At 36.2% G+C, this 27,694-nt stretch overlaps 1 protein-coding gene across 1 annotated transcript in view; it reads left to right on the top strand.

Moving 5' to 3' along the window:
* LOC111147021 (protocadherin 9) overlaps positions 1–27,694 on the top strand; it is an 899,956-nt gene that overhangs the window by 561,607 nt on the left and 310,655 nt on the right. The gene's annotated exons all lie outside the window — the stretch shown is intronic.

Genomic DNA, 27,694 nt, shown 5'->3' with positions numbered 1-27,694 from the left:
CATCTCTCCCTGTCCCTCTTACGTAGTCATCAAGCCAGGCACTGTGTTAGGCATGGGCACCTTGTGCCCACTGTTAGATCCATTCTGACAGGTTTTTTTTTCTCCCTTTCTTTTCTCAGCTTAGTCTGCTCACTTCTTTAGATAAAATGTGCTGACAGACACCCTACTAGTTCTAAAGCTTGGTGTCCTAATAGATGATTTATATTTTGAACCTAAGGCTGGCATTATAGCTTCCTTCTATATATCATAGTTGCTCTTTTTATTTGGTATATTGAAGTTTCACTTTCCTTAACTATAAAAGAGGAAGAGAGTAATAATAGCCCATCTCATAGGTTTGTATGAAAAATAAAGCTGAGTATAAATTTCATATGTTCAAATATTTTTGCTAATAGCTGGAATATAGCAAGTCAAGACAAATATCGATAATTGCCAGCCATTACTAGGAAGTAACTATTGCATTGTGAAAACCTCTTGATTCTTGCAGTCTGTTGTAAATAGGAAACTCTTATCATGATTATTAATAACAATAAAAATAGGTGGTTTTCCTGTGGAGAATCTGGCACATTATAGAGCAATTCTTCTGGAAGCTCATTCTGGAATCTGCCTGGCTAGCATGGCGAAAATTCCTGAACTCTTTTATTAGGGTACAGAAAGGTATACTGTATCTATCTTTCTAGGTAGTTAAAGAGAAAAAGGTATCCTTTAATTTACTTCTGGCATTTTCTACAAATGGGGTCACCTTATGGAGCTTCTGGCAAAATAGCTTTAGGAGGTTTCTTCGAGAGCAACCAAAAGATAGGAAACCATAGAATGTCAGAAACCAGTTGGAAGACTCTGTGCCTGAGGAGCAAATGGGACCGGAGCCAGCTGGAACCGAGAGCAGACATCCAGCAGAATTCCATCTGGACACACAGAAACTACGCTTGGAGCCCGAGCGGCGTGGAACATTGCCTGGCTTTGACCTCGTCTGGTTCTCCGGCCGTCACCTTTCTGCTCTGACCAGCAGCCTGTTCCACGTTTGACCTGTTCTGTTTTTCAGCACTGACTTCTGGATGTGCCCCTGTTGCCATGACGACCAGTCTTGGTTTTGACTCAGCCTGGCTTCTGGTCACAGCTTCTGCACTCATGCACAACTGGCTGCTCAGTTCCTAGCTTTGGTTTAATTTGCAACCTTATTTGTACACTTGCTTCAGGCCTCTAATTCAACAGTAACCTCTTTGGTTTCACTCACTGAATTGAGGTCCAGACCCAAGGTCCCAAAAATGGGCCCGAAGGAGAAAACTTCAGTTTGATTATTTGATGTTATTTGGGTCTTGGCCATGTTGCTCTTTAGTGGATGGCTTTGAAACAGCACTTCATTACTCACTCCTAGTGGGGAATGCTTCCCTACCCTAATCTAATCTCTCTTGAAGCCATAAGTAAATCAATCCTGCCAGCATGCATTTACTCTTCTATGAATGGTGCAAGTGTTAACTTGCATGAATTTATATCAATAATTCAATTTAAAATTATAGTGAGCACAGACAAGGGGAAAGCATGTGTAGAGGACAATACTGGGCAGGGAATCGCCACATAAATAATAATCAGGCTATGCCAAGTACCTCACAGGTGCATTAAAAAATAATAACAACAACGAGAAAAACAGAGCAAAGGGAGTGCATTCATAGGAGGCAGAAATGATGTATACTGGAGACACCATGGAAGTCTTCATCGTGGAGGTAAAATTCGATATGGATCTTAAGGAATGAGCAGGATTTGGGCAGAAGTTGCATAATATATGCAGACCTTAGCAGGATGAGAAAACAGCGAGGGAGAAAATATGGAATTGGTAAAACATGGAACATCATCAGAAAAGTAGTTACCTGTCTGTTTTGGTAAGAGGATAATGTTGGTACAAGAAAATAATCCAAGAACAAAGTTGACCGGTTGGCTAGAATTTTCCATAGAGAGCTTCAAAGCTTGTGTGAGGAGCATACATTTTCTTATATAGGTACTGGTAAGACGTCATATATCTTACTTATATGTTAGGAAGATTATTTTTTAAGTTGTATGGGAGAAAGACTGGGGGTGGAGTTGCAGGGATAGGGAGAAGCCTCAGAAATATTCCAGGTAAAAGTGTGGAAGTGCTGAAACAAAGACAGTAAAAGAGAATATAGAAGTAACAGTGGATAGGAGATACATGGCATAGAGTAGACGTGAGAAGGCTACGCTGTTTATCACCATATCTGCACTTCTAAGCAAATTATTTTCCATGGGGACTATAGATCATAGTTTAAACAAGAAACGAATCACATTTCTTTTTTTAGAAAGAAAACTTTAAAAATGAATTATTTCTTAACTTCATAGAAGTTTTCAGAAGCCACAATAGCATCTAGGACAGTGGTCCCTAAACTTGGCAGTATATCAGAATCGCTTGAATAACTTGTTAACTTTTTAAAATTTAGTAGGTATTAGGTAAGATGTTTGAACCTTTATTTTGAAAAAAGCAGGTAGCTATTTGGGAAGGGGTCTGAAAATTACTGATGGCAAGACACGAGTATCTATGTTCAACATCCAGCTTTCCCCGAAGTCATTACAAACTACCACTAATGCTCTCTTGACCTGATGGCATCGTTACAAGTTATTTTAATGGCAACTCAATAAAATGAATTTCTTATTTGTCCTTGTCCCAAATAGATAAAAGTATACAGACTGTAAATGGCATAATTATGTATTCATGCAGACAAATTATTCAGAAGAGAATTTCAATAAAATAAATCTTAAAGCTGTTTAGAAACACTTTTCTCATTTTTTAATGGAAATGACTATTGGCCTATTAGACAAGATTGTATTTTTTATGTAGCTAAGGGGCTAGTGAACTTCTTCCTCACTGTTCTGGTTGGATGGATTCAGTGTGCCCTGCTAGCAGAATTACAGTTGAAAGTCTTTAGTTCTTTTTTTTTTTTTTTTTTTTTTTTAATCTTGCTCCAAGCTCCATGGTGCTCAGCCAAGCAAGGAGCTCCTATTGCCTTCAAAGATGGTTCTTCACTCGAATGAGCACTGTGGGGTGCAGAGCAAGAGGAGAGTCTGGCCTTGTGTAAGAAGCTTTAACATATGCCTCATTTTAGATCAGACTGTACCTAACGAGGACTTTATGGAAACCACAAGGCATGTACACATCTGCATTTCACAATAGGAAATTATGAATTGCAGAATAAACCAGATTAACCTGTATATTTGAGAGAGATTTAGAACGTTAGGATAAAAAATGTACGAATTAGTGAATTTTCATGTCTGGATTCTTTCCATGCATCTAGTTCATGCGTCAGGAGAGATAGTAATAATTTATAGGTCAGTGGTACAGATAAGGTTTATGTAGGTAGATGTATGTGCATGTCTTTTACTTCTGTAAAAAAAGTTTATATTTTGGAATATAGGCCACTCTTCTATGTTAGTGAAGATACTTGCATAGTTAAGAAAACTTTCATTTTTATTTCTCAAATCTCTTTTCATCACTAACTACCAAAGATGATAATATATGCTCTGTTCCCCCAGGTCTTCTCAGACAGTGATAATTCAGTAGCATTTTTTCTCATGCTGTCAGGTTCTGCCCAGATTTTTTTTTTTTTCCCCTGACATTTGGAAAGATCCTGCTGCCCTCAGTGCTGTCAAATAATAGTAATGGTTACAGAGTATTCCAGTTTTGTTTTCTTTGGATGAATATACACCTTAAATATCCCAGGAAAAGAATCTCCATGGTAATATAAATAAGAAATCTGCCAAAGTATTTATGAACTATCCTAAGTCAAAAAGATCAATGGGTGCTACAACCTAGCTAAGAATAGGACAAATTTATCGTGTCTGTTTATAGGTCTGTTTACCTCCCTTCACATGGTTTCAGCTATGGTTGTTAAGATTCTCCCACTGAGACCAGTGTGTCAAAAAGATGCACTTGAACGGTGTCACTTGACATTAAATATATAACATTGTTACTTATTTTGAAAAACATAAGAGGGGCGCCTGGGTGGCTCAGTGGGTTAAAGCCTCTGCCTTTGGCTCAGGTCATGATCCCAGGGTCCTGGGATCAAGCCCCGCATTGGGCTCTCTGCTTGGCAGGGAGCCTGCTTCCTCCTCTCTCTCTGCCTGCCTCTCTGCCTACTTGTGATCTCTGTCTGTCAAATAAATGAATAAAACCTTTAAAAAAAAAGAAAAGAAAAGAAAAACATAAGAGAACTCCTGATGTCCTGTGGTCTTAGAAGATAATGACCTCTGAAATCTAAACTAGAAGGGTTTCAATTAAAAATTAGTTATAAGTCTTAGCCACTAATTCTGTCTCTCATAGTTTTCCTTACCAATTTTAACATACTACCTCATGTTGTGAAAGAGAATTATTTAGGTCTTACTTTCTCTGTCTTCTCCTATTTGCATTTGACTGGTATTGAGCTGGAAAAGAACAGGCCAAAGCCCTCTCCCACCTCCTTCCTTTATCCATTGATCCTTCATCTCCCATTCATCTTTTCCCACTTACCTCTCCGCACATATCTGAGGATTTGCTCCACACCAGTCCCTTGCTGGGTACAGAATATACAAGATTCAGTATAATAAGTTAGACAATTCATCGAACTTGGAAGAATTGTGTGGTTTTTTGACATTTGAGTTCGTTTTCCACATTGTCTTGTTCTTTTTTAAAGATTCTATTTGAGAGAGAGAAAACAAGAGAGAGAACATGAGCAGGGGGAAGGGCAGAGAGACAAGCAGATTCCCCATTGAGCTTGAAGCCTGATGAGGGCTCCATCCCAGGACCCTGAGATCATGACCTGACCTGGAATCAGACACTTAACTGACTGAGCCACCCAGGCACCCCAACATTGTCTTTGAATCATTTATTTTACTAGTTCTTTTGGGTCTCATCTTTAGTATACTTGAGAATTTTTTTCTTCAAGTTGTTAGCTGCACTGAAGGGATTAAAATTTTTGGAAGCCTTGCTGTCCCTACTCCCAGGAACACACATGCACACACGCGTGCTCGCGCGCACTCATGCACTTCAAAAGTACACACACGCTCATCATAATTTTCCAGTATGCCGTAGCATTAACCTACTGGGGGAAAGTAAGCCTGAGCTATTTTATTGGTTGGCTTTGAGTTATTATATCCTAAAGGGTATATGTGTTAATTAAGGTTGGAGGATTGTGCTGTTAGAACTCAAGAACTATATGGTTGGAAGTATAAATCAGGGATGCCTGAACGGTTCAGTCCGCTAAGTGGCTGCCTTCAGCTCAGGTCATGATCCCAGGGTCCTGGGATCTCCCACATAGGGTTCCTTGCTCAGCAGGAAGCCTGCTTCTTCCTCTGTGTCTGCCTGCCGCTCCCCTGCTGAACTCTCTCTCTCCGACAAATAAATTAAGTCTTAAAAAACAAAAAACAAAAGAAGTATAAATCAACCAGAAAATGTAGTTTGTTCAAAGTCCAGCCTTCCCCCTTGCATATTTGGAAGATAGTCAAATAGCGCCGCTGGTCGACAGATAAGGTTTGGCTTCTGGCATCAGTCTGTATACCAGTGGATACATTTATTTGGTTTATGATGAACCCAGTTGTATTTGTATATGGATAAAATTGTAAGCCAATTTACCGATTTATTTTCAACTTTTTCATTTGAATTATGCCACAAATTATGCTCCCAGGGTTGATTCAACCATGATTTCATGGTCTAACCCAGATAAATAAGGGTAAACCTCAGGGGACCTCTCAGTGGTAAAGTGATTTTAATTAGTAGAAGATCCTGAAACTGCACATTCAAACAGCCAGTCTTGCTCAGTAGACAATCTTGGTGCCATCAGTCAGAGTTCTCATTCACCACTTGTGAAAGGCAGGGAGCTTTGGGGAAGAGCTGGTGAGGGGTAATGAGAAGTGTCATTTAAAGTTACTTCCTGGAAGTAAAGATCAAAGTGAAGGACACTCATCCTCCTGGCACTAGAATTCATATCAAAGTGTCAGGCTTCAGAGTTATCTCAATTCTGCAGTTACAGCCAAGAAAGGGAAATGCTCAGTTAACTTTCTGTAAGAAATAAGGTTCTTCATCTTGAAATTCTAAGTTCTTAATTTTTATTCCCTTATTAAAGGAAATAGGAAATGGTGACATAATAATGGCTGTAGCTAAACCAACATGTCACCAAATCAAAATCCTTACCTCAAAAAGGGGGGGGGTGGTTAAAGATTCATATGTGGGCTTGGTTTTTCACTATTTTGTTTATAAATGCCAAATTGTTTAATTTTGCTTTTTTTTTTAACTGATATCCTCACTTATATTTTCAAGAATTATTTTCTTTTAATACTCCGTATGAATTGTTTTAGATTTCAGTTATCCGTACTAAAAGGCTAATAATATATTGTGATTAATAAATTGCTAGATGTATTTCTAGAAAGCATCACTAAAATATTTGCACTGTGTAACGTTAGAACTATCACTGCAGTTTAAATTGAGTATTACAGAGAAAATTAAAAAAAAACAAGTTTGATTTTACTCTAAAAAGCTTTTACATGTAAATTTATTAGGCATTTGGAGTCAGACATATGAGTACATAGGTCATTATTATAAGTTGGAAAAGTCAGTAATCGATATTGGAACACACCTTTCATAATCTCAGGCCACCTCGTCTCAACACAACCTATTGCTCAGACAATTGAATGACTAATTAATAAGACCAATGAAAACAAAAAAGGAAACTCAATGTAGAAAAGGGTGAAGAAATGAAGATCTCAAGTCTGTAGTGCAGGTATCCAGGATAGCTCTTGCTTCTCCAGGTGTCTGAAGTGGTGCTAATTAATGGGTGCTAATGGGCTAATCCAACTTTCCCAAGGAGAGCTTACCAGCCTGGAAAGTTTCTCTTCCAGTATTCTTCCAAGTCCCAAGCCCCAATAAGGATTTGCTTAGCTGTGTGGTGTTACGTTAACATTTTCAACTCACAAGAAAGAAAATGGAGCAAGAGAGCAAGAAAGAGGGAAAGAATGAGATTTTAGGCATTTGTATGGCTCTGAATGTTGGAAAGATTTAAATACTTAATCGCTTCTCAGGTAGTGAGACCACATTTTTAATAGTTCCATGGGTGGAGTTAAGATGAGAACAAGAGAAGAAATAGAGAAAGAAGGGACCAAGACAGGGAAGCGGGGGGAGTGGACGGAGGAGGGGGAAAGAAGCAACAATGGGAAAGAAATGTTTAAAAGTCTCTCAGGAAAAATGCAGCAGGATGCATGTACTTTAAAATTGGAGAAGAAAATTAAAACCTGCTGATGAAAAAGCAAACACTCTTTATTCTGCTTCTTCTGTCAAACCCACAAAACATATATCCTAAGTGGAGGGATAAACCACATTAAACTGCATCTGGTTTCAGATGTTCCAACGTCTGATTTAGCAGAGTTATTTTTCCATGAGTCATTTTGGAATTACTTGCCACACTGGTTTTCCCCAAGGATGTAAAACTTAGAAACACTTATAATTAAGTCTATGATTCTGATGGTGTTAGACCTCTTTTTGGATAAATAGGGAATGTATGAAATCAGCCTTCATTCATGACTGAAATTCTATGACTCTCGTCAATACTTAGAGAACACTGCTGTAAGGCTAGGGATATATTTGACAGTAAAACAAACATGACCCTCTCTTCATGGCCCTTATACACTAGTGAAAAAGTCAGCTAGTTTATTATTGCACTGGTTATTTTCTCTATATATACTTTTTAAAGTTTTTATTCATTTATTTGACAGAGAGAGAGAGAGAGAGATAGCAAGCGAGCACAAGGAGGGGGAGCTGCAGGCAGAGGGAGAGGGAGAAGCAGGCTCCTCCCTGAGCAGGGAGTCCAACACAGAGCTCAATCCCAGCTCCCCAGTACCATGACCTGAGCTGAAGGCAGAAAATTCACTGACCGAGGCCCCCTGGCACCCCTGTTATTTTCTATATTATTATCATTTTAAATATTAGTTTTATTAGTTTATAATATTATCATGTAAATATTAAATTTAAATATTAGTTACTTTTCCCCTCACAGGATATAATTTAGATTTTCCTTTGCTTTTCTTGTGTTTATTTTGTTTGTACAAATGGGGAGAGTTCATGCAAATAACATGCAAGGGACTTGACCCTGACAATTGCACTTAAAAGTATGACCTGGAGCAAATTAGTTACTGAACCTCGTTAAGTCTATTTCCTCCTTTGCAAAATGAGGATACTAGTTCATAAGTCAGAGTTTGTTGAATATTATCATTCGTCTAAAGCACCTAGTTTAATGACCAGAAAATAATAGATGCTAAAAAAAATATTAGTTCCACTTTTTATTCCTTCTCCTAGCTATTAACATAGTATTTCATCAGTTCTGAGAAGCCAGAGATTACAAAGTACAGAGTATCATTATTTTATGTACTGTTAAGAAGATAATGCTGACAAATTACAATATGATATCTCCTTAGCACATTGATTATATGACACATCCTGAGTCTAGAATGCATGTATGCATTGTAAGAAATGGGTGTTTAAATTGTCCTCCCGAGACATAATGGTGGTGGTGTTTTAAGTTTTCAGATAACTCATGTTAATGGGTATAGAGAAAAGATAAAATTGATAACTCTATGTATATACATTCATGTGTGTATTGAGGAAGGACATGGAAATAAAAAGTACATTAATCAGTAAAGGATCATGGGTAAACATTACCCTTAAGAATTGTTTATTCTGTAGTTTAAGCAATGGACTAGAACAAATGAATAAATAATCTTTAAAAACTAGAGATACCTCTTAAGTTAAAATAGATTTGTTTTATTTCTCCTTGGGAAATTAGAATAGATGCAAGAACACTCAAAAACCAAATACAATTTACGTTGATAGTATTTCTTACTATATTCATTATTTTTTTTAAGATTTTATTTATTTATTAGAGAAAGAGAGAGAGAAAGAGTAAGTGAGAGAGAGCATGAGAGGGGAGAGAAGGTCAGAGGGAGAATCAGATTCCCTGCTGAACAGGGACCCCAATGTGGGGACTCCATACCAGGACTCTGGGATCATGGCCTGAGTGGAAGGCAGTTGCTTAACCAGCTGAGCCACCCAGGCACTCTCTATTCATTATTTTTTAAGTGGAAAAAGTTTTATTTCTGAGTATAATGAATGACACTGGCATCATTCAACCAACTTACCCAGTAATGTTTTTCCCCAAAATTTGATTGTTATAAATAACTTGAGAAAACTCAAACCACTCAATGGAAAATACAACCTGAGGGGTTTGAAGGGGCAGGGGGTGGGAGGTTGGGGGAACCAGGTGGTGGGTATTGGAGAGGGCACGGATTGCATGGAGCACTGGGTGTGGTACAAAAACAATGAATACTGTTATGCTGAAAATAAATTTTAAAAAATTCCTCATAAAAAAAAAAAAAGAAAACACTGGAAGACTAACATTAGGCTTATAATAGACATCATGGCAGACAGCTAATCCATGTAAGTGATGGCACTTTGCACTCACAAATGAGCCCGGGGTTTTGGGATGCTTTGTCTTGCTGCACTGGCAGGAGGAGATATTATGGAATGTCCTTCTTTGAATTCTTGGAGTGAAATATGTAGACACACATGCACACATACACACACACACTCATACACACACACACACACACACACACACCATTCAGATCTACTGGATTTCAAAGGATCACTTCAATACTGGATATCAGATTGTTATGAAATGCTGCACAGAGAATGAAAATTTTGTTTAAAGTCATATTTGGAGTTAGAAAGTGCATAGTTGTTAATCCGGCAAAAGCCATTTTCGTGAGGTAACCTGAACCTCAAAGGGGCTCCTAACCTGCTAGTCTCTTTGTTCTCCTCCTACTTCCTGAACTGCTCAGATTCATACCCGTGTGGAAATCCGTACGGTTAAGGAACTTTATGGGCAAGTGGACTGATGGCAGGTGCCTTTCTTTCATTTATATTAGCTGCTCACCTAGAAACAGCAGATGCTACCGTGACTCAGTGAGAGCTGTTTACAGAAGAGGATAAGGAAGTGCTTGCTCATGGGAAGTTAAGTGATCCACACAAATGAGCTGAGACTTCCATAACTTGTATGAAGCTGGTGTGGAAACTCATGTACATGCCTGTCAGTTTTTAGATCCACTGATCTCTACATACTGAGACATCCAAACAAATTTCTAATGTAGCCAGGCACACACATGTAATTAAAATGCACAAAGAACTTTGTTTTAAGAAGCTCCTTTCTGCTGTTTTCTTTTTCTTATCCTCCACCCCTCCCAAAAACAAAACAAAACAAAACAAAACAAAACAAAACAAAACAAAACAAAACAGACAAACTCTGACTTACTCTTCTGGGGCAAGAGGTAGTTCTGCTTTATACTCTTCTTTAAATGTTCTTTTGGGGATACAAGAAAGCAATAGCAAATGTCTGGAAATTCACCAAGTAAATGGCCAAGTCTGCCATTTGTTTTCCTCTCTCTGTGTAAAGGGAGATCTGCAGTGTACCTAACCATTATGAGAGATTTCAGACTTCAAATTTTATAAATATTTGTCTGCTTCTTGTCAGATTATTCTATGAGTGGAAAGGACAGAAGCATTAACTCTTAGAGGCTCCCCTTTCAAGGGATTATGGAGGAGGGGATTTTTTTTTTTTTAAACGTCCCCCACCCTGCAGTATTCTCAGGCAAGGCATGTACCTTTAAATGTGTGCGACATGCCTAAAAGGAGTCACTTTCACAGTAGGAGAATGACACTTATTAAAGAAAGAAAAAGAAAAATATCATTAGCTTTGGAGGAAAACTGTAGATTTTTTTTTTTTTTTTGTCTTTTAAGAGAGAACAAAGTACCTAACCAAATTTGTTTTTCAAAGAGTAGCCTGGATGCAAAGAAGAGGGAACTTTTCTAATTAGAATGTAATTCCAGAAACCTCTGATGGTGTCTCAACTCTACTGAATATGGAAATTTCAAGCCTTCTCTGTTAATTAACTCAATTCACTAATATTGAGATGGACCGGGCTCCTGGCTGCTAAGCTTTAGTATTACCCTTCTGAAAGCAGTAGGTCAGTGGGGCTTCTACCACCATGCTTGCGTGCACAACTGGCTTTGTTCGGTAACAGTACTTGAGCCAAGTAAATGGCCTGCTGACAAGCATTTTGCTTTGGTTTTGCTTTTTTTTTTTTTTCTTTTTTCCTTTTCCTTTTAAAATCTTTCATTTGTTTTGCCAACATGCTTGCTTTTCTGGCACACCTGCTTTCCTCCTTAGATAGTGTTAGTTCTCTCAGAATCAATTGCGAGCAGCTTGCAACCAAATGCCTGATTAAAAAGTTAGCAGACCTTGAGTGCAATTACTTCAGCTCTATAGCACTCAGGCATTAAACCCGGTGTTAATTGTTTCCCATTTTTGTAACGATCCTTATAATAGGATAAAAACAGAAGAGATCATTTCTTGTAGTTAAAACAGCAGAAAATAAAGTCATTCACTCTGATTAATCATTACAATATGAAATTAAACTCTTTTGGGAATAAATACATTCTAAGATATTTTTTGACTCCGGCAAAGGTCATTATTCTTTCTGTATCAAAACATATCTGCCAATTGCCACTGAGACAAATTATTCACCTAAGTAAAAGATCTATGTAATAAATACATTTTAATGGAATTATTTGAGGATTTTATGTTGTATCTGAGCATTATTTGCTTTAAGTATGTTTATCATAAATACATATTTCCTTGATAAATCATTTTATGGACATTGTGGTTAATTATATTTTCTTGCACTGTAATTTTTAAAACATTGAAACTAAATATTTTTAAAGGATTGACTTTCCATAAAGAGAAGACGCAGTAAGAAGGTTGCTTGAAAAAAATTCTAGCCAACATTTTCTATTTCATCATTTCATAGAATTGAAAATATTCTTTAAAATTTAGAATTTTATTATTGAACACACCTAATATTTTAAATGTCTTCTGCATGTGAGAATAAGGAAACACTTGACAGCCTTTTTTCTATTTCTTATTCTATATAGCTCTTCAAAAAAAAATTTTTTTTTAACCTGGTATCAAGAAACTGGACATCACTTGTCAAGGGGGTATTTAATGTTTTGTTGTTGTTGTTGTTGTTTTAAGATTTTATTTATTTATTTGACAGAGAGATCACAAGCAGGCAGAGAGGCAGGCAGGGAGAGAGAGGGGGAAGCAGGCTCCCTACTGAGCAGAGAGCCTGATGCAGGGCTCAATCCCAGGACCCTCAGATAATGACCAGAGCCAAAGGCAGAGCCTTAACCCACTGAGCCACCCAGGCGCCCCTGCTTAATGGGTTTAAGTGATGGTTTTGATTGTTGAGATCCAGATTATGATTCCATTTTCTTTTATGATCCAAGGGGCCATCCATGGCAGAATCCCTTAGTTCCCAGAGAAGAAGACATTGTAGGCAGGGATACAACTTGTTGAATGGCTTTCAGAATTAAAATGGTGGAAAAATCCATTGAGACATTCGGCACTCCTGTAGAGTCTATTCACTTGCATTTGTATTTACTTTTTTAATTATTAAAAGAAATGCAGAGCTTATCTCCTCTTTTCTCTATCTGTCAAATCGGGTAATTTTTTAGTATTATTTTTTGAACAGATAATTACTTTCTTTTTGTGTTTAGAGGAAAAAGTCAAGCTAGTTCTTTTATTTTGACACTCTTAAGGAAAATAAATCTTTGTGGTTATTTAGATTTTCATATATTTTCATTCAATACATATTTAGAGTGCCTACCAGACATTAAGGGCTATATATACTAGGTGCTAGGTATTTCAAGTCAAAGAATATATGATTCCTCCCTTTCAGGAATTCCTACTTCTGGTTCTAATTGGTCATAATTTCTTCATGTATGATTTTGATCATAATTTCCAATAATAGGCTGATAATTTATTTCAGTTGTCTAAAGAAATCCTGAAAGAAACAATGGAGGCTGTTTCAGAACACGATTATTAAGTATGCAGCATTACTGGGACCTAATAATTTAAGATTTTTTTTTTTTTTATTTGACAGAGAGAGAGAGAGATCACAAGTAGGCAGAGAGGCAGGCAGAGAGAGAGAGGAGGAAGCAGGCTCACTGCTGAGCAGAGAGCCCGATGCGGGGCTCGATCCCAAGACCCTGAGATCATGACCTGAGCCGAAGGCAGAGGCTTAAGCCACGGATCCACCCAGGTGCCCCGGGACCTAATAATTTAAACTCAAAAAGATAAATGTTACTACATTCTGTATTTATTAAGGCATTTGGGTGGAATCAGTAAAAAAAAAAGAGATCCTCATACACATTGGGTAATGTGCTTCAGTAGCAACTAGAATTTGTAATGTTCTTTTTATTTAGGAGTTAGAGTGTGTATTCTACCAAGAAAAGCAAAAAAACAAAACAAAACAAGAAATGGTTAAGTTTTTATATGAATTGTAGCCTCCCAGTGTCTGACAAATGGTATGCATACTCTGGAATATCCTGTATTGGAAGACTTTCCTGCCTGGTTGGACCTTTCTCTTACATACATCTCTTGGACCCTAAATTTCTCCTTTATAATATCTAACACATTTTTAATTACTTATTCCAGTCTATTTTACTTACTAGACTGTAAGTAAGACTTGTGAATGAAAAGACTATGCCATTCTTGATTACCAAGTTCCCCTCAGTATCTAGGGAAACTTTATACAAAGTAGGTGATTCACAGTGTTTTTTGAATAGCTAAGTACAACTCTCTTGGGAATTTCTTAAATCTTAAACTATTCTGTCTTAGCATGTATTCTCCAGGTTTATGAATTCTTCAAATGGTATAGTTTCAGAGGTGTCCGGTTTATGAGGACCCACAATTTGGATAGTTTTCCTTTTACTCTGTTCTTCTAATATGCATATCTTCTGCATGAAGTTTGAAGCGTAGTAACAAAATTAGTGAATAGAATGAGTTGGAAAATTTTTAACATATATTTATATATGAATATATATAAATATATGTTATCTTCTTATAGATATATTTAGCATATATTTAACATATACTGCTAGAATAAATTTAAATCTGAAATTGTTTTTTAATTCCCTTTTTCACCAGAAACATGATGATTGCACTTTTAGTCTAATGATATTACCCTACAGACCTTAGGAGAGATTACACATATATGGGAGTCAAATGATCATGCTCTTGCACTGAAAGAACTTTTTTCCAACAGAGTTTTCCGGAAACTGAAATTGGCTAGCTGCCATGTTTGATCAGTTATCACCCAAACTCTATGTCTGATGAAAATCTGCTAGATTTTCATATCTAGGAAAAGTTAGAGATCAAAAAAGATATCTGGGCGGCATTCTGTATGCAGTTTGTCAGTCTGTGAAATCTAAGATAAAATTCCTTCTATGGACACTAAACTCTATGATCTATTCTAGGATAGGTAATTCCTTAATTCCCCAAATACCATCATCTATCTTCTTTCATCTGTCAGGCTAGGACATGGACTAGATCAGAATTATTTTCCGATATGAGGAACATTTCATTTCATCCTCATGAAGTTAACACCGAAATATGTTCCTAGAGGTGTCAAGATTGGTTTATATCATTATAAAATATGAATTAAAATGTCTATTTAATGGAATACCTTTAAAAGCATATAGTATTTCAAATATTTTTAAGGGAAGAAAGTATAGTTTTAGACAATAAAAATTGTGTGCATATAGAAATATTCTTTTTTAAATGTAGGTAATTATATAAATTTGAATCTTTACTTATGACTTAAAATTTGTATTATAATACAAATACCTGAGTATTTGTATCTCCAACACACACTCAATAGAATTTAAATTCAACATAATATAGAATAGTGATATCATTTAAATTCCTTGAAGTTGGCCTGATGCCCCTTCACCATCACTACAGGAATCCTTGCCTACATCCTCTCCTTAATTTTTGTTTTTTTTTTTTAAATAGAGCATCTTTAGAGGGGCTTTGGGTTTTTCAAAATACTGTGCACAAAGAACACAGACTTTCTGTATATCATCAATTCCTGAACAATTTCTCCTATTAATGTCCTGCATTAGTTTTCTACACCTGTTATAATGGATGAACAATATTAATATGTTATTAACTAAAGTCCATAGTTTATGTGTTAGCTCTTTGTGTTCAAATCTTTTTAAATACAGCCTAGATGAAGTTTTCTTTCAAATATTTAATTGTCCTTTCCCCCCACTTTAAACATACATATAAACAATTGTTGACTACAGTAGTTCTTTGGGAAAAATGTATTCTAGGGGCACCTGGGTGGCTCAGTCATTAAGCGTCTGCCTTTGACTCAGGATACGATCCCAGGGTCCTGGGATGGAGCCCCGCATCGGGCTCCCTGCTCAGCAGGAAACCTCCTTCTCTCTCTCCCACTCCCCCAGCTTGTGTTCCCTCTCGCTGTCTTTCTCTGTCAAATAAATAAATAAAATCTTTTTAAAAAATGTGTTCTAGACTAGCAATTTGTTCATCATTTTTAGCATTTTGTAAACAGGATGATATATTTCTGAATTTCAAGGTCCTAAATATAAACTTCAGGAGATATAATACATTTTTTTCAAATTTCAAGCTGTCTTCCTATTCTCGAATTTTTAGTGCACAGGCTAAATTGTACTACATAGCAGGTTACCCCTGGTGCGGAAATCCTATAAAGTTTCATTCTGAGACTGTCTTTCCCTCTCTGCCCCAGATAAAAGTTAGAAGGCATTTCTGTGCACCTGTGAGTCAAGTGGACTTAAAATGTTTAGTTTCTTCTCTTCAAAAAATATTGCTCAGATTTTCAGATCTTTACCTTCTGGATTGCTGCATTCACATTTGGAACATATTTGAGAGTTTTGTCTCTTCAAAAGTAGCCATCCTTTTCTGAGTACACAATACTTTATAGATGCTACCTAAGACTACAGAAGCTTTTGACATACAGAAGTTCCTGACATGTGTTTGAATTATATATTTGTGTTCAGGGAAAACAAATGATCCCCAATACACGCATAGCTGAGATTGATGACTCAGTAATGTTTCAAAAGAAAAGACTAAGAGCCACGAAGAGCCACGGGGCAAGTGCGATTATCAATGAGATATAGGAGTGATTTTTGTTTCAAATATCAGGCTCAAAGTCACAGTTACTGTTGGCAATAATAGGAGGATATATTTTTTAAATACAGCCCAGCCAATTTGACTTCAGAACAAAGGCGGCTTCTACCCAGGAGAAAAGTGATACAAAATCTTGCTCATGTTTATTCCAACTGGGTTAGTTTCTCTGTTTTCTTAAGATCATTGTAAGGCTCTGATTCTTGCAGAATAGAGGAAGTAGTTACGTATTACGTTTTTCAAAGCAATAGAGGCTTAAAACATTTTCCTCTAGCTTATCAGGACATCAGTGCTTTTCCCTCTACAGAATAAGGCTTATTTATTCTTTTAAAAATATCTTGGTATGATTTCCATATCCAATTGGGACTGCTTTGTACGTATGCAGCAAAATTGTTTTGAAAACATATTCTCAGATTCCTGTAATTCAAAGCCCCTATGAAGTCCATCACATTCATCTCATTCTCTCATACTATGCCACCTTCACTATACTTTCTAAATTTATGATCCAAAAAGAACATTCCTCTACATTAAGCTGAGAATAAAGTCAAGACTGATCTTTATCACAAGGAACAGAAATTATGCATTTAGATGAGTGTTGTCCTTCAAACTTGCCTTCTTTTTTTACCTACTGGACTTAATATTACCATTTCTCAAAATATTTTGGAATTCCTCTTTCATAACAGTCCTCAAAGAGTTTTGAAGCCATTGAAGAAAATGTACCTATCATTTTAGTCTCTCCTTCTTGAAATGCTCTTGTTCACCATTACAGATGGCTTTTAGTTGTTTCAAAAAGTAAAATCAGATCATAAAAGGCAGAGCTGACACCTTGAGACTGTACAATGTAATGTTGTGCTCTCATAACAGTTCAAAACTGTTTACTGCAAAATATGTAAAAATATTTTCCTATCACTTCAGTAATTAGATTATTAAGTAGCTCCTCTCTTAAAGATTAAAAAAGTTGTTTTATAAAATTTTTATTTATTTAATAAATGTTTTTCCTCATCTTATAATCATAATCTTATATGATGAATTCTATCCTAAATGAAATATGTTTGCTGGAAAAGTAAGTTTTTGTCACCAAGCAAGGCCATGTATTATATGGCACTAAATATAACCTCAGAGACTGTTTCTAGTATGTACTTTATGGTATCAGAAAGTATCTAGGTTAATTCAGGTTTTCTTAGATTCAATTAATGAAGTTTGGATTTCATTTTCAAAATTAACAAATAAAGTACAGATCCCATGTATAATTGACAATTTCCTTGTCTAAGAATAGGGAAATTTCATGATCTAAGACATCAGTCTGCAGTGGAGTTTGTGCATAAATTTTGTGTCACATATGCATATGTAAATACACAGACACAAATTTATATCTATGTTGTATTATGTTCTTAAACATTACCCTTATTTTCTTTGTAACTTACTCTGAAAAAAATATGACTTTGGATATCACACATTCTTAATAAAAATTTTTCTTTCAATGCAAACAGTATTTTCGTTGAAGCTTTTGAGACAACCAAAAGAAGGCAAAGTTAGAAAATGCTTGTCTTTCTCAAAGCAAGTGTTTTTCATGTTACAATTACAAAGGATATATGAAGTTAACAATTATTTAAAAATCTGATAGTCAATATACACAGTGTTTAGAAGACAGTCATCCTAGATCAATACATCTACCAATGTATCACCTGTTGGATGATTTGCTAATGAGTCCAGGATTTCAGTTGAAATTCCAAGGATGCTTGTTTATTTTTTGTGTGCTCTATATGGCCAAAGACAGCTCTTTCCTTATTTGTATTGTTTTTACCTTCCCCACTTTGGGGAAATGCTTCTCAAATATGTGTCATGTTTATGGGAAAGCCTAGAAGAGAGACTTCAATAGTTGGTCTGTAGCATCATCATCGTGTTCTATGCCTGTACCCACAATTTCATGTCTTTGAAGTGTCACATGGATATTTACTAAGTTTTGTGAACTGTGTTCCACTATCCACTTTTTCCATACAGCTTAGCCCTCCTCCATTAACTTGTCTATGGGGACCATGTTCTTTGTCATTCATGACTGACTGTTTTGGTGGCTCCTGTGCTGATTAATAATTATATGACCATCTCCATTTTTGAATCATATAATCATAGACTAGAAAGAGGCTCCTCTTCCTGGGGTATCATTCCCATTGCCATTTTCCTTTTTTTTTTTTTTTTTTTTTTTTTTTTGGTGAAGAAGATCTGTTTGATGGCTCAAAATTAATTATAATCCAGGATATATTGCTGCCAGTGATAGATATCTGTGACATGTGTTAGGACTACTTCAAAGAACTTTTTTTTTTTTTTTTTTTTTTTTTGAGAGAGAGAGAGAGAGAGCAAGCATGTGTGATGGGGAGGGGGCAGAGTGAGAGCAAGTGAGAGAGAAGAGAGAGAGAGAGAGAGAGAGAGAGAGAAGACTCTAAGGCAGGCTCCGTGCTCAGCTCGGAGTCAGAGGGGGCCTTGATCTCACATCCTGAGACCATTACCTAAGCTGAAATCAAGATTTGGCTGCTTAACTGACTGAGCCCACCCAGGTACCCCCCTCAAAGAAATTTTTACTCCTTCACTCCTTCTAAAGAGATTTAACATTCTTCCTTATTATACTACAAAAATAAGACCAAAAAATTGAATAAATAAAATCAAACTGCCATGTGCAACACAGGATCCATTGAAACAAGTTATACCACATTTTAGGCATACATTAACAATCCTTCATGAGGAATTTGGAACGACCTTATTGTATCATGATAGTATTTCTTGAGGATTTATACAGATGGCTTCCTCTGCCCCTCTATTTTGTCTAACATAGAATAACACGAACTGTCCTCTAAAGCCTTGAATTACTAGTTTTTATTCTTACTAGGTAATTATGATCTTGTGCCTGTTCAGCAGTTATGCAAGAGGAAGTTTGAAGCATACGTGTCTGTGTTTACGTGTCTGGGGGGGCCTGGGTATGGGTATGGTAGCATGCTGAAACTCTTTTCTGAGTCAAATGCCCGTGGTCTGAGGTTAATTATAAAATTAGTGCTACCTCCTAAAAAGATACTACTTACTTAAAGTAAATATGGCCTACTTTGGTTTTCCAAGTCTTATTTTGTATTGAGAATTATTAACAGAGACGCTAGGCAGATGCCCATTATCACTCTGCTCATTCTGCTAAAATTTCCGGAGATAAATTATTGAATTCTAGACACTAAATCAGACTCTATTTCTATTATCAATATATACAGATTTGACACATTATTTTTCAGTGATTTTTTTTTTATTATTCCCAGAGAGACTCACTTTTTGTAAAAGACCAATGCTGCGTCAATGGGTTCTCTATTTTTACCTAATGACAGCAATAGCTTCGTGTAATTTCTAATTAAAATGCTGTAACAATTATGTGTACTGATTTTGTAAATATGATAAGGGTAACTTACTTTATCACATGAGTTTGTTTATACTAGAAAACTAAATTGGAAAGGACTCTTGCTGAGTCGTTTCTTCCCTATTTCTGTACATATAATTTATAGATGCAAAAATTCTGCTTGCAGATTCAGGAGCAGCTGCTCCTGTTTAATATAGTCATTTTATATTTTGTATAAAATAAAGATAAAGTGCTGCCTTCCTACTGGGCAACATTTAACCGTGAGAAATAGGTTGAGGTTGTTCTCTGATAGCAGGAACTGAATAAGAATATAAGAAGCAAAATAGCCAACAACGCTGACAATTCTTAATCCTCTCTACTTTCCAGGGACCCCAGAAGAAATTTAAGGGTGGGGTCACATCACCAAAACAAAGAAGAAAGTTGATTCAAACCGTTTTGATGTAGGGAGGAGATTCCTGTTTTATGTTTTTTTCCCAGTATTAAAGTTCAAGCACCAAGTTTACACCCAAAAAGAGTACAAAGAATTTACTTTTATTCTTGAAGCTACCAATTGTTTTTGTGCAGGAAGAGAAATGCGACCTACCTTTCTCACAAATCATACTGAGATCAAAAGGAAATGAAGATAAGACCATATTAAAAATTTCACCACATGTTATATTAATATGAGTCTTCCAGCCCGTAGGCACTTCTAAGAGGTAGTCAATCCACTGTACTTATAAAGCACAAAAACACATAGGTCCTTACTTTGAGGGTCATTTTGTAATAAGATTACAAACTAAATGGGCTAAGATTAAGTTAATGTGGGTTTCCCACGCAAGCTGAAACAAGTTTCCTCCTTTAAATTTCCAGTTGAGCAGTGAAGGTCAAACAGAACTTGACAGATCTGCCCTGAAATGAAACAGTGGCTTGGCTGCCAGTAGCCAACTAGTTGATGAGCAGTAGGTAGAATATAGATGACCGCTCACCATTTCCCCTGAAAATGCTACTCAAGTTTATATGGTCAGTAATCATCCACACCCTAGTCCTATCTATAGATAACATAGATATCACTTAGAATATAAAATCATTTTAAAGTTGCTGACATCTTTACATTCATCACATATGGTCAGGGAAGTTGTTATACATCTTTCTCAAACATGAGTGGAACCTTCCCATTTGTCTCCAACTACTCTAAGATGTTAAACACTGAAAGTAAAAGGAAGGAAAAGACTGCCCGTTAATAGATTGTTATCATGTTTCATTTTGCTACTTTTAAAATAAGGCAGTAAACTTTTTGCTGGGGAGACAGAGAACTTTTCCCATGGGAAATCACCTTTGGAGGATGAACCATGATACTTCATTTCTACTCCATCCTCTTTAGATTTCCTCATTCAATTCTGGGTAAATCATCTTCATCCAGTAAATATTCATTATAAGCTCATGAAATGTCAAGTGTATATGTTCCTCAGAAAAACTCAATGGGTTTGATTTCATCAATTCTTATTTGAGATTGTTAACATTTCTTTATCTGATTGGAGACAAAAAGGAATTGTTCAAGGATATGCAAAGTTAACAATGATTCTGTATTTGAGTCAGGAACAGCCTTTTCTAACAGTCTCGGTTACTCTTTTAGCCTTTTTATTTTTTATTTTCACAAATTGGCAATAAATTCCAATCCAAGGATGGCAACAGATCTAGGGATTGTTGTGACAAAAACTCAGAAAGCACTCCCCTTCCTTCTTTTCTTTCTCCCTTGGCTATTTTTAATGAATGAAGGTCTCCCACTCATGCACTGACCTTGCCTAAGTCTGCAGTTTGCAAGAATTAGGAGATCACATTTTAAAAGCTGCTGGCCAAAAACATCAGAAACTAGCTTAATAAAATTTGACTTTTTAGGAATTTGTGGACTATAGTTTTTGTCTTGTTCACCGTTTTATTCTCAGCAGCTAGAGTGGTGTCTAGCATAGAGTAGGTGTTCAACAATTATTAAATAGAAGGATGAAGGAATGAGCAGTGCTTCCTGTTGAAAATCAGAAAATAGAGTTCTAGTTTCCACTGCAACCTACATAGACATGTCACTTTACCTTATTTCCTCATCTGAAAAAAAAAAAAAAGTAACATTAAAATAGATGGAAAATCTCTAAGTAATTTGCAGCTAAGATAAATAAAGTCTACATTAGTAGAACTGTTTTATCATATATACTTCCAATAAACAGGAGAGGAGAATGACTCAATTTGTCAGGTACAAATCATAAAATGACTCATTATAAAATAATTCTGTACTCAAAACGTTTCGTTTATCACCCACCAAAAAAGTTCCTTATGATTTTGTCCTTCAAAACTGTTCTTTGTTTTTGATAATGGTCTCATTTTACTCATAATTGCTAGTAATTTTCCTAAGTTGTAGATCCAGAAATCTTTTCTTGATTTACCACTTTGGATCTCATCTCTCAAATATGAATGAAAAAGAACATGTGTGTGTTAATAATAGTGTCCCTTAGTTGAACCTACAAGTATTGAGCAATAGCAAATTAAACTTACAACGACGGATTGCTTTTGGGGCCCTTTTTACCTTACTTTCTAATTTACCAGGACTCTCACTCATTTCTGGATTTTACTGAAGATAAAGGTGCATTGATTTTAGATGGCAAGAAGCTGTTGAGGAACTTCCTATTGAATTAAATTAGTAGTTTTAGTTGAAAATATGTTCTTTTGTCATTGTGTAGCCGCATCCCAGGGGACTCAAAGCGAAGGGTGGTTGATGGCCTGGCAAGGCTAAAGAAAAGACCCAGAGGTAGCAATTAAGACATAGGTTTATTGGGGGAACTTACAGGCAGGGAGTCCAGGAGCAGCAGACAGGACAAAGCATACCCTGTTAAAATCGATATGCAACAGTCTTTTATAATGTAGCAACTAGCCTAGCAGGTATCTGTAGCCACTCTTTCCTTGCATGGCCAGAACATTCCAAGGATATTGAGACCTACCATCCGGATATTCTTTGTTACAAAGGAGAAGCTCTAGGTTGTAGACCCTTGCCCCACGACCTCATTCTCAGAGCTTGCAACCTAAGACTATCCCCATAACTGTTATTTCTTAAATCTCAGTTAAAATACATCTCTTAAAAATAAGAAAGGTCCAAATGTTTCCAATTAATATTATTAGAAATGTTTGTATTAAACTTCAGTTTCCAGTCTCCAGTTTTCTTTTTAACCCTCTTTGGGGTAGATTCCTTTGCTACTTTGAGAAGAGGTGTATAAGAAAATATTATTTCATATAAATAAATAGCATATATTCATTGGATTTAATGCTGGATTTAATGCTGGGGTAAGGGAAAAACAAGTTCACATGTGGAACTTTAGGATCGTTTTTGTTTTTTACTTCATCATGAATAATTTCTGGCAGTTTGTGTTTGTGTGTATGTATACTATTTAGGGATTAGATAGATGAATGATGCATCAGTATTTCTTAAATGGGGTTAAAAGAACTAAATCAGAGTTAGGAATATTTCCTTGAAAAGATATTTAAGGAATTCTGCACAAATGAAACCATATTTAAACAATTCTAAAGCACTTTTTTTTCCTACTTCCATAATATCGATGTATAATTTTAGAGAGAATAATTATTTTAAGTATCAGTTATTAACTAGTGAACTTGTTTATTTGTCTTGTAATAATTGGCTTAGTGTGCCAAATTTGTGCTGTTATTTTGTGATTTGAGGAGAAGATAAGAATTTTTTAAAAAGATTTTATTTGACAGATGGAGATCACAAGTGGGCAGAGAAGCAGGCAGAGAGAGGGGGAAGCAGGCTCCCCGCTGAGCAGAGAACCTGATGATGTGGGGCTGGACCCCAGGACCCTGAGATCATGACCTGAGCTGAAGGCAGAGATTTAACCCACTGAGCCACCCAGGTGCCCTAGAAGATAAGAATTTTTAACTGCAATCATTAAAAATCTTAGGTAGAGAAAGTAAAGAATAGAAGTTAGAATAGCAGAGCAGGGATAGTAAGCTTCTTTGGCATTCCTTAGCTCAAAGAAAGTCTGCCTCCTATCTGATAGACTTTTTCTGTTCTTTTTTTCACTATAAGCTATGAAGGGGAATACATAAGTATTAGGATTGCCAAGATAATCCCTACAAATTTTAGTGTGGTCAAAATAATGAAATTTTAAAATGCCATATTCTGTGACCAGACAATAGTACTTTAAACAGTGCGCCCATAGCCAGATCTTAGCTTATGCACATTCATACCCAAAAACACCTTAATGAAATGTAATTCAACTAAGCAAAATCCTTACTAACCTGATTTTTACCCTTAAGAATAGATTAAATTTTCTACATCAATAAACATTAATAAAATGTTAAATATTGTGATTTGTTCAATTGTATGATATGTAATTTATTTATTAAATATCTATTTGTATTAGGCATGTCACTCATTTCTGTGTTTTTGCTATTTTATGCAAAGACACAATGAACTTGACCATCAAATCTTTGCACGTAGAAATCCCAGGAGGTTAGTGGGGCTGGGATTGTAGACTTGAATGTGAGTCATTCATTGGTGAATAATATTCTGTACCAGTAAGAAACACACAAAGGAAGCATTCAGTCAATGATTGAGATTTCCTAGGTGACTCAGAGTTCTTTTAGTGACTCTTGAAGAACAGAGCCCAATACAGGAACATGTGTACCTTCCCTGAGCTTCTTGAATTTCCCCTCTCTTTCCTTTCTACTAACCTGCAAGAAATATTATTGTAAAAGTGTTTGGTGATATTTCTTAAATTAAACCAGTGTGGCATCTCCCGACTTGTAGCATCCTGAACCTATATTTGTATGCATGGCCTTTTATGCTTGTGTAGAGTACAGAATTTCTGATGAAAGTTTTGCATGGTTAGAATTCATATCAGCAGCCCTGAGATAAAAGAACATGAAGCAGCCTTAGTAGTTACTGGTTCCCATCTTATTCCTTCTCAGGGCAGCCAGGGACCTAGAGCTAACTTGTTAGTGATAAATCAGATAAATAAATGTGACATTCAAACCGTTAACAAGACATAGCCAATAATAATAATGTTTACCATGGGAGAAAATGGAATGGGTAAGAGAGAGGTTTTTGGAAAACAAAAGTGCAAAGGCTTTGGAAAGTCTGAAGTAGTCTCATGATAACATATGTTGTCCCAGTTCAGTCAGGCAGGGCTTGACTGTATTTATAACACAAATTGGGTATATTTCCATGGGGATAACCCAGGAGCAACATTCCCAGAGGCAGTAAGAAAGCTTACCCCTCTTTCTCTCTTCAGATATGCAAACAATTATAGGTTTCTTGAAAGGATAATGGGAAAACCTTCACTTTCTCAGAGGAGAAATCATGTATTCTAAACTGTCTGTCTTCATCTGCTGTTCCCACCAAAAACAGCTTCCCCTCACAAAGACTCTGAGCTGACATGATCTGCATCCCCTTTGGCAGACATGCCAAGATTATGGGGTCTAGGCAGTTGCCTTACAAAATAACAATATTTTTTTTTCTGTTGTGAAGGAATCACATCTTTTTTTTTTACATCTTTTTTTTTAAATTTTTATTTATTTATTTGAGAGTGTATGAGAGCAAGAAATCACAGAGGGAGAAGGAGAAGCAGGTTCCCTGCTGAACAGGACCCTGAGATCATGACCCGAGCTGAAGGCAGATGCTTAAAGCACTGAGCCACCCAGGTACCCCAGGAATCACAACCTTAAAAGTAGCTAAACATTGATAGCTCTGCAGGTTAAAAGAATATGCAGCAGTAAATTTGAAGAATTGATAAGTACTTTTACTGAGTATCTACTATGTGTCATATATTATGCACCAACAATGCTTCTTATTTTATCTGCTCGAGCCTTACAACACTTCTCCAGTGAAGGCACTATCTTCTCCATTTTACAAAGCCAGGAACTCATTCAAAGAGATAGTCACTTGCCCTGGGCCAGTCTCTGCAGAACAAGGGCTCCTAGCCAGGAGGTCTGGTTCTGGCTTTCTCGGCTGGTGTTCTTCAGCAACATCTCAGCAAGTCTGTCGAGTCCTTGCTGTCACCTGCACCTCTTATTTCGTAACACTTCATGGATCCTTGTTTTCCTGCATTTCAATTTCTTCAGATTCTTTCCTTACATCTACCTTGATATTTCAGACATTGTTGTACTTGCATCAGTCATTACGATGATAAATTATAGTTTGATTTGCTTGATCAGTTTGCTTCATACCATAATAACCATGTTCCAATTCTTAGTCCATATGCCACCTCCCACCCCAAACTCCCATTAGACTGATAAACTGCACAGGTTTTCCACTTAAAACTTAACATCTTTGAGTCAAATTAATTAGGAAATAGTTCCATAAGCCACCGTAATTTAAGCATTGTACCACTCTAATTTACACTGTCCTATTGCAAAGGACTATACCACTGCAAATAGATTTCTGTCTTTGCTTATTCTCACTTACAAAGTGGCAAAAGAAGATCATAGCATAATATATGTGAGATGGAATTTAATTGGTTGTATTTGAAACAGTTTTCAAAAGAGTGTTTTTCTTCTCAGCGAAATCATAGTGCCAGGCTGTGTACCAGTGGGTGCTTAATAAATGCTCGTTCTAATGGCTGTTGTGTGAGAACTGCTGGGTTCAAGTGTTACTGGGGCTGCAGATTCACATTTCTCAGGGGGAAAAATACAAAGTAATTAAAACAATATTAATTATGCTTAGAAGAATATCATGCATGGAGATTTTCCTTTTTTCTTCTGTCTGTGGAACGTATACTTTATAATGGCTTATGGACCTCTGGAAATGCTTTAGAAAGACTGAAGAATAATCTGTCCCAATATCGCTTATATTTGACTACTTTTTTACTCACCTGAGGTATTCCTCCAGAGGTAATACCAAAGATGCTGTAATCACTGAAACTACAGACTTTTTAATAGGCCACTCACTTTAAAAGCTATGTTTTGACTGTACTGTATAATGGGCAGCCTGGTCATCGACCTTAATGCTGTGTTTATCACCAAAGGATACTGATGAAACAAGGGCATATTGAAACATAAACAAAAAAATACTTACATTACTGGTTTTCTCTAAAGGGTTAAATTCACACAAGAGAGGAAACACTATAGTAAATGGTAGCATTTTCCTTCCTATCCAAGATATTAATATTCAAGTCTGGCTTGCATATTGTGGAGCACTCACCTAGGCACGTTTTAAAATACATTGAGGGGTGAATGAGATAGTTGTGCTTGAAGGTGAAATGTGCTACAATAGACTCAATTAGCACCGTTTATGATTATAGTTTATGTGATGTCGGCATCAGTTCATTAAAAATGTACTGAACTATCAAATCGTTTCATACAGGTCATTGAACAGCAATAAAGTGGTATCCGCTCTTCTCCATTAGGACTCTGAGCTGGATTTGAACCAGTGACTCATAGGAAATACCCTATGTCTTATTGTTGTCTATAAAAATGCATTTATAGAGTGGCAGTATATCTATCTATAGCATTTTGTGTCTAATTGCATTCTTTTTTCTTTGGAATGGATACAGTCTATAAATTGCCTCTCCACAAAACACACAAATGTTAGATATTATGAAGTGATTATACATTACGCTTTTGTATTTTATATACTTTATTATTTATGCATTCATAATTTTGTTAAACATGAGTAAAAGTGGTCACATGTGACAGGATATTGAAAGGTCTTCTGACTGTTAAAGCAGAATGAAGATTAGGTGCAGCCAGACATACAGCGCAAATTTACTACTCTCCTATAATTCCATAAGTCATAAATCTCCACCCCACACAGCTGTAAATATTCTCCTATCTCATGGATTACATCAGCTAAAAGAACATTTACCAAGAGTACTAAGCAGCAATCTGTGCTGAAATGCACACTTTTATTTTATTAAAACACTAAAATTTATTGAAGTACCCATGCACATATTTTAGGTTACTTCCGATAGTGACATTGTAGAAACAGATGTCAAAATAATACTGTAAGCATCTTTCTACTGGGATGTTCTATAACCAGTGAGTGGTAGTAATATCTGAGCCAATGGGCAATAATGACTTCTTTGCAAAAACTACCTTAAAATCATTAAATAAAGAAAATGCCTGTTTCATTCAAAAGAAACTGAATGTCACATTGTCTATGTATTTATTCAGATCTTTGGAACAAATATTTGCATATTTCTGCTTATTTCAAGTTTTTTTTTTTTTTAACGTTGACAACTGG

Source organism: Enhydra lutris, unplaced genomic scaffold (assembly GCF_002288905.1).
Source record: "Enhydra lutris kenyoni isolate GAN:26980312 unplaced genomic scaffold, ASM228890v2 scaffoldscaffold15, whole genome shotgun sequence".
Taxonomy (NCBI): Eukaryota; Metazoa; Chordata; class Mammalia; order Carnivora; family Mustelidae; genus Enhydra; species Enhydra lutris.
The sequence above is the reverse complement of the archived record's forward strand: the minus strand, read 5'-3'. Positions and strand labels throughout refer to the sequence as shown.